This window comes from Pan paniscus, chromosome 12 (genome assembly GCF_029289425.2).
Source record: "Pan paniscus chromosome 12, NHGRI_mPanPan1-v2.0_pri, whole genome shotgun sequence".
Taxonomy (NCBI): Eukaryota; Metazoa; Chordata; class Mammalia; order Primates; family Hominidae; genus Pan; species Pan paniscus.
In genome coordinates, this window is record NC_073261.2 from 105,160,482 (window position 1) to 105,178,798 (window position 18,317).

Here is an 18,317-nt window from a genome sequence, read left to right on the forward strand (position 1 = left end):
CATAAAAGTGAATATTTACTTATAAAGAAAAGACAAAGTATATCATAGCACGCAAATTTTAGAAAACTGACAAATACCACAAACATCATAAAATGAAGATAAAGCACACAATATTTGTATTAATTAACTGCCTAACATACTTTTTTTGGTACGTTTCCTACATTTTCAGCTGTACATGCCAACAATTTTATGACATCATTTTCAAGGCAGGGAAGGAACCATAACTTAGTCTTTTTCTCTTCAGGTTTCTCCTCCACTGCCCGTCGGCATCCAGTGCCGGGCTGTGTAAGACATATTCACATGGCAGCATAGCTTCTGGCCTCACATCCTCCTGCCAGCACCAGGCAGGTCATCTCAGCAGGTGGCAAGAGCATCCTGGAAGCCATTCATGCAACAGGACAGTCAGCTACAACTTACCTTTGCCAGGAAGTGACTTATGTGTGAATCACAAAACCCCAACTCACTGTAATTCCAATGCAACTCTCCCCTTAGCTGGATCCCAGAAATGTCTACAACTACTCCACCAAAAACAAACTAATAGGATTTGTCTGGAGAAGTTGCGGAGAAAGAAAGAGTGGCCTTAGCTGACTGCATTTAAAATATCTTAATGTCACAAATTTTGAAAAAATGATCATTTGATCATATTGCTAAGACTCCTCCCCATATATTGAAAGGGACTCATGCAATTGCAGAACCCTAAACTGTAGCTTTATTATCTTCATGGTAAAATTACCTCTGGGTCTCTTCTTAGACTTCCTGCCCCAGAAGCAGTGGAGAACAAGGGGGAACTCTGGAGGAAAATATCTCTAACAGATCTGGCATTACCTAAAGCGCCTAGACTCTAATCCCAGGCCCAGCTGAAAATCTCACTCACGCATATCTGGGCTGAACAGACCTTTGTTACAGTAGGTTGCCATCCTCACAGCAGATCTGGTATACATCCACAGGCTGAAGTTCTCACTCTCTCCCAGGACCTAATAGGCCCACTCACCTCTCTCACAACCACACTTTTTCTAGGAAGGAGGCATTCTGGCTGTGTGGGTTCAGTATGTAAACAATTTAGCCCAAAACTTGAATCTCTATTTGGTACCCAATGATCTCTTTTGTTTATATAAGAGAAATGCATAGCTGGGCATGGTGGCTCTTGCCTGTAATCCCAGCACTTTGGGAGACCGAGGCAGGTGGATCACTTGAGGTCAGGAGTTTGAGACAGCCTGGCCAACAGGGCAAAACCCCATCTCTACAAAAAATACAAAAATTAGCTGGACGCGGTGGCGTGTACTTGTAGTCCCAGCTACTCGGGAGGCTGAAGCAAAAGAATCTCTTGAACCCGGGACGTGGAGGTTGCGGTGAGCCAAGATCATGCCACTGCACTCCAGCGTGGACGACAGAGGGAGACTCCATCTCAGGAAAAAAAAAAAAAAGAAGAAGAAAGAAAGAAGGAAGGAAGGAAGGAAGGAAGGAAGGAAGGAAGGAAGGAAGGAAGAAAGAAAGAAAGAAAGAAAGAAAGAAAGAAAGAAAGAAAGAAAGAAAGAAAGAAAGAAAGAAAGAAAGAAAGGCAGATGCATGATCCTCAGCCCTAGGGTTAGGCCCTGACTCCTACATAAAATGCAATATGTTATCCTCAATATGAATAAATACATGCACATGTAATACAGGTAGAGGCATACCATTAAAACAAAAAGTACTTTAGGAGTCTCCACCTACCCGATGGTCCTCCCCATGAATTTCATAGTCTTGTTTAAGACAGAGGATTTGAATAGCTGTACATCTACTGATATGCTTCTCTCTTATTTATGTCTTTAGTTAATTCAGTGGTTCTCATCCAGTACACAGGAATACTACTTAAGATTGTACACTTAAAACTTTGCATATTTATGGGTAGCAGAAAGGTTTTAATGTGAAGTTTTAACGATATATGATTTTCACCTTACTTGTTGACTTTTGAATTTAACCACCACACAAAATGTGACTTCACAGTATTTTGGTTCATTAAATCAAGAAAGTAAATAATGTCCAATGAATAACTGTAAGATAGACACTTTGGTCCTATAACCTGGGGATGAGGAGAAGCAGAGTGGAAGCAATAGTGTGCAGCATTCTGATAAACCTCCCTAGACACAAAAAGGAAATTGCATCTCTAATCTCAGCATCTGATTAAATATGAAAGAGAGACCGGGTGGTGAGGAAACGTCACATAATCTTGGATAACTCTTGAAAGGAGGGCTTCAAAGCTCTACATCATAGGACTTTTAATTGAGATTCCATATTTCTCTTATGAATATGAACTTGTACATTACTCAAGGAAATTACATTTGGTTATAAACATTGAAAAGATGAGTTTTTTTATTTTTTAATATCTGTGTTATTCAGATGGTAATGAAAATCAGAAATTTCAAGCTGGCAAATAACAGCTAAGAAGAGTACAGTGGGGAGCCTAGAAGTCAATGTGTTTACCCAGTTACCTGGTCAAATCTCACTAAAGGCAACTCCAAGAGACCACCACCTGCTTCCTATTTTTTCCTTCTGTTTCCAGCAGATATTAAACTTAGATTTCCTTTCATTTTTATTATCAATTCTTCTTTTGTTATGGGTTGTTTAAATGTGATTTAACTCACATATGCAGTTATTCTACTTGTTTTTGATGATTGGTTTCCAATTTGATTTTATTCATTCATCCCATCAACAAATGTTTATTCAGTACCTCCTATGTACCTGATGCTCTTCTAGGCATTGGAGATACAGCCAGGAGCAAAAATCTCAATGACATTCTATTACATTAAATCACATGAAACTGCCACACTTATAGGTCAATAATAGTCAAGAATCAACATTCTGACATGGGCCAACCTAATGTTGGGGAAACAAAAAATATTAATAGAATTGGTAAGGATTTCTGTAGTGTTTTAGAACCTCTTCTTAGGTTATAGGCTTTTACACAATGGGCTCTTATTAGACCCACCCCACAAGGTGAACTCTTGGTATTGACTTCTTATCCCAGCCTTAAAATCTGAAGCTCATCCCAGGAAGCAGTAGGTGGCCTCAGTGAAAAAGTTACATTCTGTAATTTTCTCACCCTCTCACTTCTGCTTTCATGCTTTTTGGGCCATATGAATGTAACTTTCTTATTGGCTCAATGATGGACTTTTAAAGCATTTATCACTCTTCTTTCAAGAGTTTTGTGGGTTTTTTTAATAGGAGGTTTGAGAGAAGACTAGTTTAATAATATCTGAAATAAAGTAAGCTGGCGGTGCATATTGAGAACATTTTTATTATCCTATTACTCTCAGTATAAGATATGCTGAGAGAAGACCACATGCCTGATAAACTAGACGCTTGTTCAGTTTTGATGGTTCTGGCTTTTGGTGGGGTGTTCCTTCTAACAGAATTTTGGAATTAAGTTCTCCTGAGAAATTTCAGGACCTTCTGTAGCCCACTGATGAAAGAACTTCTATGAGAGTTACAATACGCCCATATATTTCTAAAGGAAGCTATGGCTGGTATAAAAGGCAAAAGAGAAAACTGGCTTCCCAGAGATAACAGATATTTAGAGGCTCTTGCAGCACTGACAGAGAGTGCAAAAAAATCCCTGAAGCTAGAGGGAGGAGGCTTCTCCATTTACCAGCTTCGTAATCTTTGATACATTCTTAACCTACCCAAGCCACAGTTTCTTGCGTATAAAATAAAGACAAGTTCCTCCATTCCACAGATTGTTAAATGAGAGAACATACGTTCAAGTGCTTTGAACACTAAATATAGTTTCTGCTAAATATATAGAAAGGCAATTTTCAAAATGGGAAAATAAAATTTCAAGCAAAAACAAGAGTGCAGTGGAGCGGGCAAGGGAAGGCAAGGGAAAAGGGACAGTGGTCGCAGAGCGCACTGTGTTGCTGCTGCCCCTGTGCCAGCCCCTTGAGTCTCAGTGAGGCCAGTGATGCTCCAGAATATGAGGCAAGCCAATTTGGGAGCAGATTGGACCCAGCTTCATTCAACATTACTACCAGTTATTTGATTACAATACAACCCAAGTAGGTGCAATTTACATTGACATGTCACGCCTTACATGGGAAGGACAGCTGTTCCAGGAGAAAACTAGCCTTCCCTTCTGTTCCAGAAAATCCAGCACAGCATCATGGTGCAAGATCATCAGCCTGGTAGAGTAGGCCGATAGCTAGAAATGAGCAGGAAGGAAGAGCCCCTGAGAAAAGGGAGGTCTGGAAAATCTCACACCCCAGGGACCATCCAAAACATGCATGCTAGATATAAGCAGAGAGGAGAAGAAATACCTATGCAGAAAGCAACACGCCTTAAGATGCCCAGTAATCACTCACTCTGCAGTTAACTGGTCAGAATGTAGCTAGCTACATGCTGATAAGGCAGAAAGAAGGCAACAGAAAAATTCCTAAGAGATATGCAGGCAGAATACATACAGATTTGAATGCTATACAACCTTCCTGGGGTGGCAGTAATGAGCAATGCAGCCATTTGGTAGAATTCCTATCCAAAACTGGGCCCATGCATGTGCACCAACTAATAGTAATGATAAAGGAGATAGAAAGAAATTATTTAGGCAGATAGTGAGGGGGAAAGAGTCCTCGGCAGAACTTCCCTTCTAACAGAAAAGCAGCCCTAGACATTACTTCTTTTCTAGCAAAGAGCAGCCTGAAAGATGGAGCTGCAAACATAGATAAGGAAGCTGGAAGCTTGCACAAGGGGAGGCCTGCAGCTACATCAACAGGGCTACCTGGGGGCCAGGCATGTCCACCATAGGGGTCCGCCTTCCCTTTTTTGTTAGCATGTGTACAATAAGAAAGAACTAGGCAACATGGAGATGCTCAGACAGAGAACCCACCTGCATAATAAAAGATTGGGGTGGGGGGTGTCTGAGATTCACACCCTATGCAGATGGCCTTCTTGTTTTTTGCACCCTATGTAGATCAGACACTGCCTCCCCACTAGCTCACGTATAAAAACCCCTGCATTTCACTGTGGATGAGCAACTCATTTTCCCAGGACCCCTCTCTATAGCAGAGCTCTCCTCTTTCTTATGCCTATTAAATTTCTGCTCTTAACCTCATTCTTTGTGTGTCTGCATCCTTGATCTCCATGGCCATGAGACAAAGAACCTCAGGTGTTACCCTAGACGATGAGGCTGCTTCAGTAAGGAAAGGTCCCACAAGCCTGGGGTGGGAACTAGATGGGAAAATGGGGGACTTAAGGCAGAAGCAGGAAAATTAAACAAAGAAAAAAGGCGGAGACTTACAACAGAGGTGGGAACTTCAAGAAAAAATCTGGTACCATAAAAACCGAGTGCAGAACTCTCAGAGACTACTGGCTCATTCTCTTTCAGCAGCCCACTCTGCCTCATCTTTCAGAGTATCCTGTCTCTCTGAATAAACTCTCTGCTCTCTATTTTCCTTTAATAAATTATCTTTCTTTTGGAGGTGGGAGTGCTAAATTTTCTCTTGGCAGAATTTTTTCTTCCAAGTAAGACTAAGAAACAAGGATTCCTGCACTTCCCAGTAACAGGCCTATACCAGATAGCTGCATCCTCAGCATGTTTGTAGGCCAACTTAAGGCAGATGAAGACTCCATCATAGGGTTCCACCAGATGTTCCTATTAAAGAACATCAAGAAGGTGTGGGTTTGCACCAATGACATGTTCAGGCTTGCCCTGCGCAACAAGGGCTGGCCTCCTCCCAGCCAGGCACTCGTGCTGTTTCCTCCTGCTGCCTCTTCTCAGTACTATTCACACTCCTCTAGTTGCTCCAAATATCATACACAAATGAGCAGGGCAGTTGTGGGAGTGGGTACAGTGCACTGCTGCCACCGACATGTTCATGATGTTTGGTTGCTAGACAACTTGCATAGGACTGGAGAAATTTGTGTTGTACTAGCACATGCCTTAGAAAGGCTTAAGTAATGCAAAGGTTTGTCCTTTTTAAAAAAAAAAAAATCTACTGACAAGTTGCTCTAATTACTCAAGGAAGTGAAGGAGAAAGCAGCTGCCTCACCACCCAGACATTGATTTTTTTCAGATATTTCAATGTCTCATGATACAATAAAACCATAAGGTTTTTTTAATAAGAATTAAAAAAAAAAGAAAAACACACTCTGATCTTTTTAAAGATAGAGTCCCCAGATGGCTAGACAGAGAATTTCTAGGCAATTGGAGAAGGAAGGATCAGTGAACTTGAGCATGAATTCACAAAGAACAGCACAGAACCTGTATTTATACACTGCTGGTATTTAAGGGTTTGCGTTTTTCCATGGCAAAGTGGGAACAGGCCAAATGAAGAGAATACACTGGTTTGCAAACAAAACAGCTTGAGTTCACATCCTTGTTCTACGCTTGGCAGAACCTCTGTTCCTCATCTGCCAACAGGTAATAAAAATGCACATAGATTCAACACACACAATCCATAAAGTGTCTGAATATAAAAGGGCTCTATAGATGTAAATTCATTCTCCATCGTACATAGTATCACACACAGTCTTCATATCAACTCTGTGAGTTGGATTTTTGTTGAAGAAACTGACCTGCCCAAGGAAACATTTAGGCATAAGTGGCAAAACCATGGTACAAACCTAGCTCATTCTTATGTTGACTACATGTATTTCTACTATACTACTATGGCCCTCACTGTAATAGATCAAGGCTGTGTAACTGGTATAAGGGTGGTGGTTTTAAATAGAGTGACCAGATGTCACCTTCCTGGAGAAAATGGAGATAGGCTGCATGAAAGTGTTATCCAGGTATTTAGATGATTCATCACCTGGCCCTGGAGTAGATTAATGACCTGAAGTCATCTTGCAAGTGATGTATTTTTCTCATCCTTTGGGTACAAAAGTTTCTTACCAATGCATCATAGATTATTGCAATATCCACTCATGAGGTTCAAACACTATGATATCAGCAATGTAATGAACTAGGATGATCTGCCTGAGAACTAGATTATAACAAATGGCTAGAGAGTTGATGTTGCCTGAGGTAGTACAGTAAAGGTATATTGTTGGTCTTACCAGATGAAAGCCAAACAACTACTAAAGGTCTGTACTAAGATGCATAAAGAAAAGGGCAGGTCAATAGCTGCACACCAGGTGCCAGGGAATGTGCTGATTTGCTTCAGCAACGAAATCACATCTGGAATAGCAACTGCAATTGGAGTCACTATAAGATTGTGTTTGTGATAATTCACTGTCATTCTCCAAGATCCATCTGTCTTCTACACCAGCCAAATAGGCAAGTTGAATAAAGATGTGGTAGGTAGGCCAGGTGCAGTGGCTCACGCCTGTAATCCCAGCAGTTTGGGAGGCCAAGGCAGGTGGATCACGAGGTCAGGAGATCGAGACCATCCTGGCTAACACAGTGAAACCCCGTCTCTACTAAAAGTACAAAAAATTAGCTGGGCGTGGTGGCGGGTAACTGTAGTCCAAGCTACTTGGGAGGCTGAGGCAGGAGAATGGCATGAACCCAGGAGGCGGAGCTTGCAGTGAGCCAAGTTTGCGCCACTGCATTCCAGAGCCTGGGTGACAGAGGGAGACTCCGTCTCAAAAGAAAAAAAAAAAAAAAAAAAAAGATGTGGTAGAACTCACATCTTACTTCCTTCAGGTCTTTGGTAGTGGCACCAATCTCTGAAATTTCTCCAGGCATGCATTGTGCTTTAAATCAGCAAGCAGTATATGGTGCCGTTTCTTCCTTAGCCATTTCATTCCTTATCCTGAGATAAGGGTTTTGAAAGTGGGAGTGATTGTTCCTATTGTCATTCCTAGTATTCCACAAGAGAAAGTTTTGATTTACCCACAACTTTGGCCCTCTCCATTCCAAAGAGAGGACTGCTTCCACCAATAGGTACAACAATGTTTACTTAAACTATAAGCTGACAGATACTGGCACTTTGGGTTCCTCCTGGCACTAATTCAACAGTGAAGATGGAGGCCACTGTACTAATTAGGATAACTGATGCTTTTAAGAGGATATAGAGTTTCTACTACTACATATTAGAGGCAAGGAGGCATTTACATGCAATTCAGGAGAATCCCTGGAGCATCTCCTAGTACTCCAGGACCTACAATTAAAGTCAATAGAAACTTTCAACAATCCAATATAGGCAGTACTATTAATATCCCAAACCCCTTTTGGAATGAAGTTTTGAATCAGCCTATCTGATAAGGAACCACAAGCAGCTGAGGTACTTTGTAGAGGCAAAGGAAATATAGAATGAGTAGGGGAAGAAGGTAGTAATAAATAGCAGCTAAAACCATGTAGTCAGTTGCAGAAACAAGGATGATAATAGTTATTCATACTTTTTTCTTATTTTAAGATGAATATGATTTGGTACATAACAACCAAATGTTTTCTCTTTTCCTCTTCTATTCATTCCCCTACCAAGTAACATAAGCTATGGTTAACTTTATATCTCAGAATCTAAGTTATAAAATATCAAAAAGGAATGTGACTCAACAAGAAGAAGAATAGACATCACCCAAAGATGAATAAAAGGAATTTGTATCCACTTTTTGGGAAAAGGATTATGTGTTTTTAGTTGTATAAGAGATAGTTGCATTATATTAGGCTGAAGCACAGTTTTTCCATTATCTTCATTTGGAGGGTAAGTATGTTTAAAAGAGGTATATATCAATTTAGCTAAACTGAAACTATGTTTCCCAGATTCCCTTCCCTGCATAGTTTCCGTTACTATAGCAAAAGGAGACAGATTGCACAAGATTTGAAAGGCAGAATGAAACAGCAGACATATTCATGTGCTTAGAAGGTCAGTGCAGGGCAGCTGTTGCAGGTCATGCACATCATTGCTGACCTGCTGGCTCACCTGGCTGGTATGGGGCAGGGGCCAGGCCCATAGTACCTCCAACTCCCACTGCATCTCTCCCTTCAGGACCAAGGGCATATTTCTCTATGTGATAAAGGAGCCAGCTTTTACTACAGATCACCTGCATCATCAAAACTGGAGCCATGGCAGTAATGAGAGACTGATGTGTATTCTAATCTGTTCTGTGGGTTCTGGGACATCCTCACCAGTCCTAGCTTGCCCTTGTATTCCTCCAGTTCATATCCATCTTTTCTTCCTGACTGATCACCCTACTGTTTTAGGCTCTAACAATATACACTGAACTAACAGTGTTTCATATGTAACCAGCTCCCACGATCGCATACATCCAAATTCCTACAATAAATCTCCTATTACGTGGAACTCTTAGTGTTTCCTCTCTGATCTGCCCTAACTACAGAGTACACAATTTAAGTTGCAAAGCTGGAGCTCACACCCACCTTATCTCTAATACTGATTCCAGGTGCCTTCCACTAAACAAATGCTGCCTCCACCATAATCATTCGGGGCCACGTTACCGGGGGGTATTGGTGGTTTAAAATGAGGTGTTGGCCATCATTCTCTCTCTTTAGGAAATGGAGACATAGAAGCTGTATAAAGAGCTACAAAATGGTAAGATGATTAAATGTCTGGTTCAAGAGAACAGATTAACAATCTGAAGTCAGCCTTCAGGGGAGGTCTCTGGGAGCAGGTCCTATCCTAGGGACTTCCTTCAACTGGACCATTCAGCACTTTCAGTTGCAAATTGCTTAATAAAGACAGAAGGTGTGTTGATCGAATTTTCAGATGACAGAAGGGTGGGCCAGCTAGCAAAAATGCTGAGTGATAGAATCAAGAATTCAAAAGATTTGACAGTATGAATAATGAGTCACAGCTAACAAGATGAAATTTAAGAAGAACAGATAGCAGTTTTTACCCTACTCAGCCCTAGCCTGGATAGTGGTGGTGCTAACAGCCCTCACTACACTGGAAGATGGTGCTGGGATATCACTTGAGCTCAGTGTAGGCAGAAGCACAAGATGCTAATGAGAGGTTTGCTTTAAGCAAACCCTCCAGAGTTCAAAAACCATCTCCACAAATACAGACTTAGAAAGACTAGGCTTAATAGCAGTCTTTGTGAAAAAGACATTGAGCTCAATATCAATCAATGCTGTGACGATGAAAGTATTCATTAGTACTTGGGCCTCATTATTCAAAGTATGCTGTTTCAATACAGGTTGAAGATAATTTTACTACTTGGCCCTGCTCAAAATCACATAGCTGAGGTTTCGGATACAATGCTGAAGGCCACATTTTAGTGACAAAGTAGGATTTGACTAATGTGGTGAGGATATATAATTAAGTCATATGAAGAACATATTAAAGAGAGTGATCATAAGAGTTGGTTTTAAATAATTTGAAGTTTTCATATAGAAAAAATAGAATTTTATTCATATTTCTAGATGACAGGTGAACAGAAACAATAGAAAGAAGCACTTCGGCTCACTATAAAGAGGCATATAACATACTGGTTATGTCTGGGCTCTGGAGCCAAACCACTTACGTGAGAGTTCACAATCCACTCCCCAGCCCTGTTGCAAGTCACTCAGTTTCTCTGGCCTCAGCTTTCTCATTCATAAAATGAGAAAGAAGAGAGTAGCCCCTCATATATTTGTTGTGGGGATTGAGTGAAAACAAATAGTATTTACCTCAAATAGCTGTTGTGAGGATTAAATGAGGCAACATATACTTGTTGAGCTTTGAGAAGAGGTCACATAGTCCAAGGTCAATAAATATTCACTAGATTTATTATTATAAAAATGTGCATGTGATGTTTATAGGTATCCCCAAATAGAACACCCTGCAATTGAGCAAACTACGTCCTTGCCTGCATGTGTTTAAACTAAGACAGGCTGTTCATTGATCAGGGATATTGTAGAATGGTGTTTCTCACACTTTTATGTGTGTGTGAATCACCTTTGCATCTTATTAAAATGTGAGATCTGAATCAGCAGGTCTAGGGTGGGGGCTGGTATTCTGCATTCCTAGAATGCTCCCAGATAACGCTGAGGCTGTCCAGGTACCACATTCTGAGTAACCAGGTTGCAGAGGAATTTTTGCACTAGGTGTGAAAAACAGCCTTAAGGTCCCTTCCATTCTAGAACATTCAGATTTTGTGATGTTATACATCTGTGAATGGTAATTGTGTTGAAGCCACATTGTAACTGAGTTATCTAGAGCAAATGACCTAACCTCTTACCTTGCTTTGATAGATTCTGCAAAGCATTTTTGAAGAAATGAGTACTTTTAACAGCTAAATCCAAAGTCCTCAGATGGAAGCGGAACTACTTCAACAGAGGGTTTCATTTCCTAATTGGCTAAACATCTGTTCCAGTTCTGAGCACAGATTTATCTTTATCAAATACTGATTGGTCTCTGGCTCCTGCCGGCTGCTGTGTCCTGGTGTGTCGGGGAACAAAGCAGGGCAGCTGTGGGAAGTCAGGAAGCCTCAGGAGGAAGGCCACGAAGGGCTGAGAGGCAGAAAAGAGAGAAGCATATGTTTCTGGCAAGCACAGGCAATAGAAAACTTTACTGGCTTAATAGCTGGATAGAACCAGATCCAGGACTAAGAAGAATCTTAAAGATCACCGGATCCATTGTCCTTCATTTTCAGATAGTGAAACAAAGGTTTTGTGGGAGGTGATGATCTTCCGGAGGTAACACGTGCAGATGATGTCAGAACTGGAAACCAGGCCAGCTAGGTCCTGGTCCAGTGCCCAACCCCAGCCATGCCTGCCTCACACCTCCTCCTGAGGACCCCCACCCCGGGAATGCTGCTCAGCCTTTCCACGGCAGGTTTTCTTCATGCTTCAGTTGCCCCCAGGGTAAGGAGGGTTGAGGAAGATTCCGAGGTGACAGAGAGCAATAAACTATTGTTCACTCAGGTTAATTTCTCAGGTCGAAGCTGCTCCAAAAGATGTAAAAAGTATTTCCAAATCATTCACCTTGCTCTCTGTCTTTGCTTTACAAATATGTCAAACAGCAAATGGGACCCAAACACCTATGGTCTTGACACCCTCTCACGAGCCAAGGGCCAGAGTTAAGCCCTGGTTCTCAATACTTCTCCCCTGTAGTCTCCTGGGTTCTCTCCTACATCCTTGCCCTTTTCTATTTGTGCCCGGTCCTCATCTCAATAAGAATCAGAATTAAAAGGTGTTCTGACATTAAAAGGCATCCCCACTTTTCTTTCTGTGAGGATTGGCTCACAAAAGAGCAATGGGGTAACTTAGAAGCTTTGGAGGAGAGAGGGAAAGCTTTCCAGAATTATTTCAGATCCAGAAATTCCCATTTCCCCCAAATTCTATGTCTTCCTGCTGGTTGAGAGCTTGGACACTTTTGGAAGAGAATCAAAAGTCATGAATCCACACTAACATGAAATGAATAGCATCAAGACCTGTCCTGAGAGGCTGGCCTCTAGGTGACCTCCACTTAACTGCTAAGCCTTTTCTACATGGGAAGGTTGTCTGTTTGAGTTTTTTACAATATGCTGAGAACTTATGAATGCAGTTTTCCACTCCTGGCTTCCTATATTCCATACAGCAGTTCAGGAATGAAATCTTATCTCTGCATATGACCTAATGTTCTCCGGCACCATGTGGCTCTACTTCTCACTTTACAAATTTGCTGAAGAAAGAATCAACAGTAGTAGCCATCCATCATTTAAACAAAAGAAGATGCATTACTTTTTGCCATAAAGTTGTAGCAACAGATATTCAACAAAAGAAGAGTCCCTAACTAGTGGTATTATTGAGCGTCTTCTAGGATCATGCATTTGTTAGCCACTATGACTCAGCTCTGATGGTCCAGCCTCCAGAGGACAGCCAAAATTAAGAATTCAGAGGCTGATACTCAAAGATGAGGTGGTGTATGATTCTCTGTATTGAGTTGTTTGGGTAATTTTTCAGTTTCCATAGAGCTGAAGGGCTGCCACCCATTTATAAATGTAGCCAGGTCTGTGACACACAAGGGTGGGCAGGGAAGCCAACTGCAGGCAGCAGGAACAGTTTGAGCAAGCTATTGGCATTGTCACATTGATTATCACCTATAAGGCACTGGAAAAGCAGAAGGGGCTGAGGGGAACAACACATTGCTCTTCTCTATCTTTTGCGGAGACATCTCTCCAACATCAGTTTATATTGAAAATTGGTTCCATGTTTAGACCAATGCACTAGAATACATGGCAGAGTAAACATTTTACCATACAAGTTGACATGGCAAATGAGTTAAGCATTGGAAACAGATCACATGGACCCTTCAAACATAACCTAGTAAATCCTGCTGCTAGCCTGCAGTCCTGTGCTTGTTATCCATCCCTTCTTCAGCTTCAGCATCACAATGGCAGGCAATAACAGAGCCAATGTCAGAACACAGCACCCCACAGAGAGGAGAGCTCCCCAGAGGTTGAGTAAAAGAAGGATGTACGTCAATGTCTTGGGTATGACCAGCTGGGGCCGGTGTCATGGGTGGTAAAGGAATTTACCAAGACGAGTGTAGGTAAAGAAAGGCAGCTTTATTAGAGAAAGTATGAAAATATGTTACAAGATTGCAATGGGCAGCACAGCAGAGAAGAGTCTCCAAATAGGCAGGGGCTGGAGGGAAGTTTTATAGGGTCATGCTTGCTGGGGGGATGGCCAGAACATACAGAACAAGGCTATGCAGCTGGGGCTACTTGTGGACTTAGGTCTTGTGCCTGTGGGTTGTTTGTGATTAGCTGTTTCTTACAATAACTGTTCATTGTTCTCCCCCACCTGGGGCCCTCCCCCACCTGGGCCCCTTCCTCATTGTTGCTTACTTATCAGGACTCCACAGTCAAGACTACAGCTGTCCTCAGCAGTTAGAAATTCTCTTCAGGGTATTTTTCATGGAGGCCTTGGTACTTTTCCACTGCCTCAGAACAGGCCAAGTCCTAGGGGATGACCACAGAGAGGGAAGATTGTGTAGAAAGATCAATGAGAAATGACCACTCTGGTTTTGCTTGTGGCTGCAAAGTTAGAACTAAGAGCCCTCTTATCCATATTTGCATACAATTTTCTGAGTTTGCTTTAATGGATATGACATTTCATTAATTCTGATTCATTGTGTACTCAAGCCAAAACACATGCAGTTTAGCTCCATTTACTGACAGAAAATAGATGCTGAAAAATCCTAAGTCAGAGTAATAACTGAAGGTGTGTAATTACTCATTACCCAATCAGCTACAAGGTTCAGGGGGCAAGAATGGTTTGGAGATAAATTGCAACTTTTGTGAGTGAATCCGACAGTCTGGGTTACTAGGTGTGTTTCTTGTGATTAATGACACAAGGAAGAAAGGTTTAGAAAAAGTGTTTCCACTGATTCTGCTACTTCTAGGCTGACCCTTAAAATGTTTTTACCAGTTACCAAGGAAAACATAAATTACAGTAGCAAAGTGTGAATTTTATAAAAAAACATTAAAAAATATTACATCCATAACTTCCTACTCCAATTAAAAAGAAACTCAAAATGATAAGTTTTCGGATGATGCCAGAATGGGTCATTCAGCTATAGATCTCAACTTTCTCAGAAAATGTACTTACTAAAGAAAAAACCAACACAGTTGGAGCTATTTATCATGGTCAATTAATGTAAAAGTTTAAATATAGCACAGTTGCTGCATGGGTTCTGACACTGTTCAACATTTCTACAACTTTTATTATATATTAGTATATTAATAAAATAATAAATTATTCTAATTTAATTTTCTAATTATTCTAACTTTCAGATTTCTAGGGGTCAAGTGGGCACTTGGCAGATAACTCATGAAATGGGTCCCAGAGAACCTTTCCCAGGTTCCTCTCCTCCATTCACATTGTGATTGGGAATGCTGTGTTAAGATAACCACACACACACACACACACACACCCCCCAAAACACTAAGAAGCAGAACCTGACAGTATTCTGTGCACTGACAAATGGAAGAGCCTGATGGGGCTGAGATGTAGGGAGAAGTCTAATTCACTAGGGATTGTTGAGGAAGGTTTCACACAGAAGGCAAGGCTTGCATGGGTCCTTGAGGATGAGCTGGGATAGGTTCCAGAGAGACAACAACTTGAACAGTACGGTGGCAGAAATAACCCTGATTTGGGGGAGAGGAAGTATTTCAGTAAGTTGATGGTAAGATAATTCTTATTCATAAAGATCAGATGAAGCCCCATTGGGGTCAGAGGAGGATGGAGTGAGGTTCTGAATGTGAAGACTGTGAATTGAATGCAGAACCACACGAGTTTGACTGGAGATATTGACAGACTACATGGTTCTTCAGAAACATTGGTCTCAAGCCCTCTCCTTGAAGGATTGGAGTGGTGGGATGATAGAGTCAGGAATATCTGTTCTATGTTCATGGTAGTGGGGCAATGATTAGAACCTCAACAAGAGGAGTGGTAAAGGCAAAAGAGAGGTGTGAACCAGAAGCCACGAAAAGGGATCCAGGGACTGGATAAACAGGTACATGAGGTGAAGACAGGAGATGTTACAGCTGGCTCTGAGACCTTTAACCTGACCAGGAAGTCAGGAAGAAGAACCAGCTTTAAAGTAAGAAATACTTTTTTTTTTTTTTTTTGCAGGGAGATGTGCTATAGAGAATGGCAAGTGTGGGACAGCTGTGCAAGTAGGCATCTGGATCAGGAAGCTGTGAATGTGGGACTGAAGCAGAAGTGAGCACCCAGAGGTAGGTCTGGGCACAGACAGCGACTAGCTCGGTGTGGTTACATTGAGTCCAGCACCACATACACTTCCCTCAATACCACTGCTGAAGCCTCCTATGTGCATTCTTCATGGGCAGGAACTCCTTTCCCAACCTGTCCTAACTATGCAGCCCTCATTCTGAACAAACACAGGACGGGCAGCCAGAAAAGATGTCAGCATCTATTTATGGAGGACAAGTAGAGCCATGTGTGGAGAGAAATGGTCCTGTTAATATTCTGTTGAGAAGGTCCAGCAGATGGTCCAATGGGGCAGATGTGGTTTTAGGAGTCACTATAGTTGATTTGTGATTAATGTAAGCATCGAATTTGAGAGTCATAGGACCCTTTGAGAGCATTCAATCGGGTGTTTTAAAACATTTTTAGTCATGGAAATCATTTTAAAAATGAAAATTAATATGGAACTGTAAACAGCTAAGCTGCTCCTGTTGGGGGCTGGGGATGGGAGTTTGCAGAACCCAGGAGACACCTCCATGAAGTACTGTTTGTTCTGGTGCAGCTGTCCTATCTTAGAAAAGGGGCTACTGAAGCCAGATTGGGGAGCCCAGAAAACACAGCCCTACTGGGACTGCGACACAGAGCTACAGGCCCCCGGGCTAGGACTACCACACTGCTCCAGAAAAAGAGGGAGGGGCCCCAACCCTACTCTGTATTACATCACCGCAGGATATATACAATAGAATATTGTTGAAAGTCCCCTTAAAAAGTCAATAAAAACACACTGCATATCTTTACCAACCACAGAAAAAATTTTAAAGGGCAGAGTTTATCCTCAGAGATGGGACAGAGGCCAGGAGGAGGGAGTGTCAGGTCAGGGCAGGTACTCTAGGGTTCAACCTCTCCTCCAGTGCCAAATCATAGGGTGAAGCCAACATCCACAGAATCTGCCAGGTGCCCCAGGGCAGAAGCGACACCTCTCTGGTTCCCTTAGCTCCACCAGGTTGTTTTCAGCATTCAGCTTCCAAGTAATCTTTGTGCATTTTGTAGCATATCCCTCCCTGCAGTATCCCTGCTTGAAATTTCACCCCCAACAAAGTGTCCTGCAGAGCCTAGCACTGCACAGCTCTGGCTTCAGGGAGAGGTTGCCTGGGGCCTTCTCCCATTTTGAGAAGAAAGCAAGAGTCTAATTTGCTGTGAACTGTCATGAGCAATAAAACGTTCATTAACTTTAATTGTAAACACTTTAAGTCCCAATCATTGCAATGAAAGGATAAATTGAAAAATCAAGAGTTAAGTACCCTTTTAAAATTTCATATCTTCTATCTTCACCTGGCCTTTTAAACCAGACAAAGTCAAATTAAACAATGCATAGAGTGCCTCCCCACAACTCCATCTGAAAAAAACCTCACCCACCCAACTTTCAAGGTCCAACTCAGATAGATGCTCTCTCATTTGGAAGGAATCTGCCCATTCGTGGTACCCAAAAGCACGTTTCTGGTACTCCTAATAATGGAACTTATTTTTGTCTTGTATTGTGTTTTATTTGTCCCAATTAGACTGAGTTACCTGTCAACAGATACCACACATCTTTCTCATCACCATCATTTCAGCTCCAGCAGTAGTGTCTCCTGTGCATATAGTGCTCCAAAATAATTGCAGATGGATCAAATGAATGGTTTATTTTTTGTTAGAAAATGTATTATGAAATACTCAAAAATGCATGAATTTGTTTAGCCTATATCTGAAACTGGATTACACATCATTCTGAAGAATTCTAGTAGCACATACATCATTTTGCTTTGCAGTCTCACACCTAACACTATCCAGTTATATATTTGCCACCTTGATATTTACATACTGCAGTGGAGTACCTAAGTTAAGATACCCAATTTTACACATTAATTTAAATTCTTCCTTGTTTATGCCTATGAAAATTCTTTAGTTCTGTATAACTAGGCTTCAAGAAAAGGCATGGTCAATGACTTCTGAGGAAAGAATATTTGAGACAAATACTTAAAATCTATGTGTTTTAATTCAAAAGCAGGTATCCAAGTCATCAAAAATGTCCATTCACTTTTCTATGGAAAAAATTAAGTGGTTATGTGCCCTGATTTGGGGAACTTAACCTGTTAGCCAAATCAAATGGCACAAGTCACGTAATTTCTGCTTTATTCTTACTGTGATTAGAATAGCAATTGAAATGGCCCCTCCATAGATTACAAGGTCTTCATTTGTGCAAATGATGACTGACTCTTTCTGCCCTCAAACTACTAAGATTAATTATGTACAATGCCTTGACTGAATGATCTCTCACAAACCAGCCTACTTTTGTGCTGGTATATCTAGTCCTACAGCAGAGTCAGTGAATGTTATCAGAATAAGAACTCTGCTGCTTAGAAAAAAAGAAGGCAAAATGGCTTTGTGATGTATCTACTTGGGTAGGCTGAACTACACTTCCCAGAGTTCCCTTTATTGTACATGTCTGGATAGAATAGGCACAAGGGAGATTCTCAGGAAATTTTGGACAGAGGGTAGAGGGAAAACAGCAGCCGTTTTGTAGCATACACACATGGTTACTGACATGCTGATGTGCCTCAGTGATGTGAAGCAGTATCAGGCCCAGATGTATCTGTTTTAAGTCTATTACAAAGGTCCCCAGCTTGTACAGGTTACTTCCTCACAAAAGACAGAGGCAACAAGAACAGAAACAGATTTCAGTGCATCATTGTGGGGATCTAGCTTATGTTTGTAGAGTTTCACCTGTGCTCAT

At 41.5% G+C, this 18,317-nt stretch overlaps 1 pseudogene; it reads left to right on the forward strand.

Moving 5' to 3' along the window:
* The first annotated feature begins 3,950 nt into the window (after positions 1–3,950).
* Positions 3,951–5,923, forward strand: LOC106634435 (nuclear transport factor 2-like; annotated as a pseudogene).
* Positions 5,924–18,317: the final 12,394 nt, after the last annotated feature.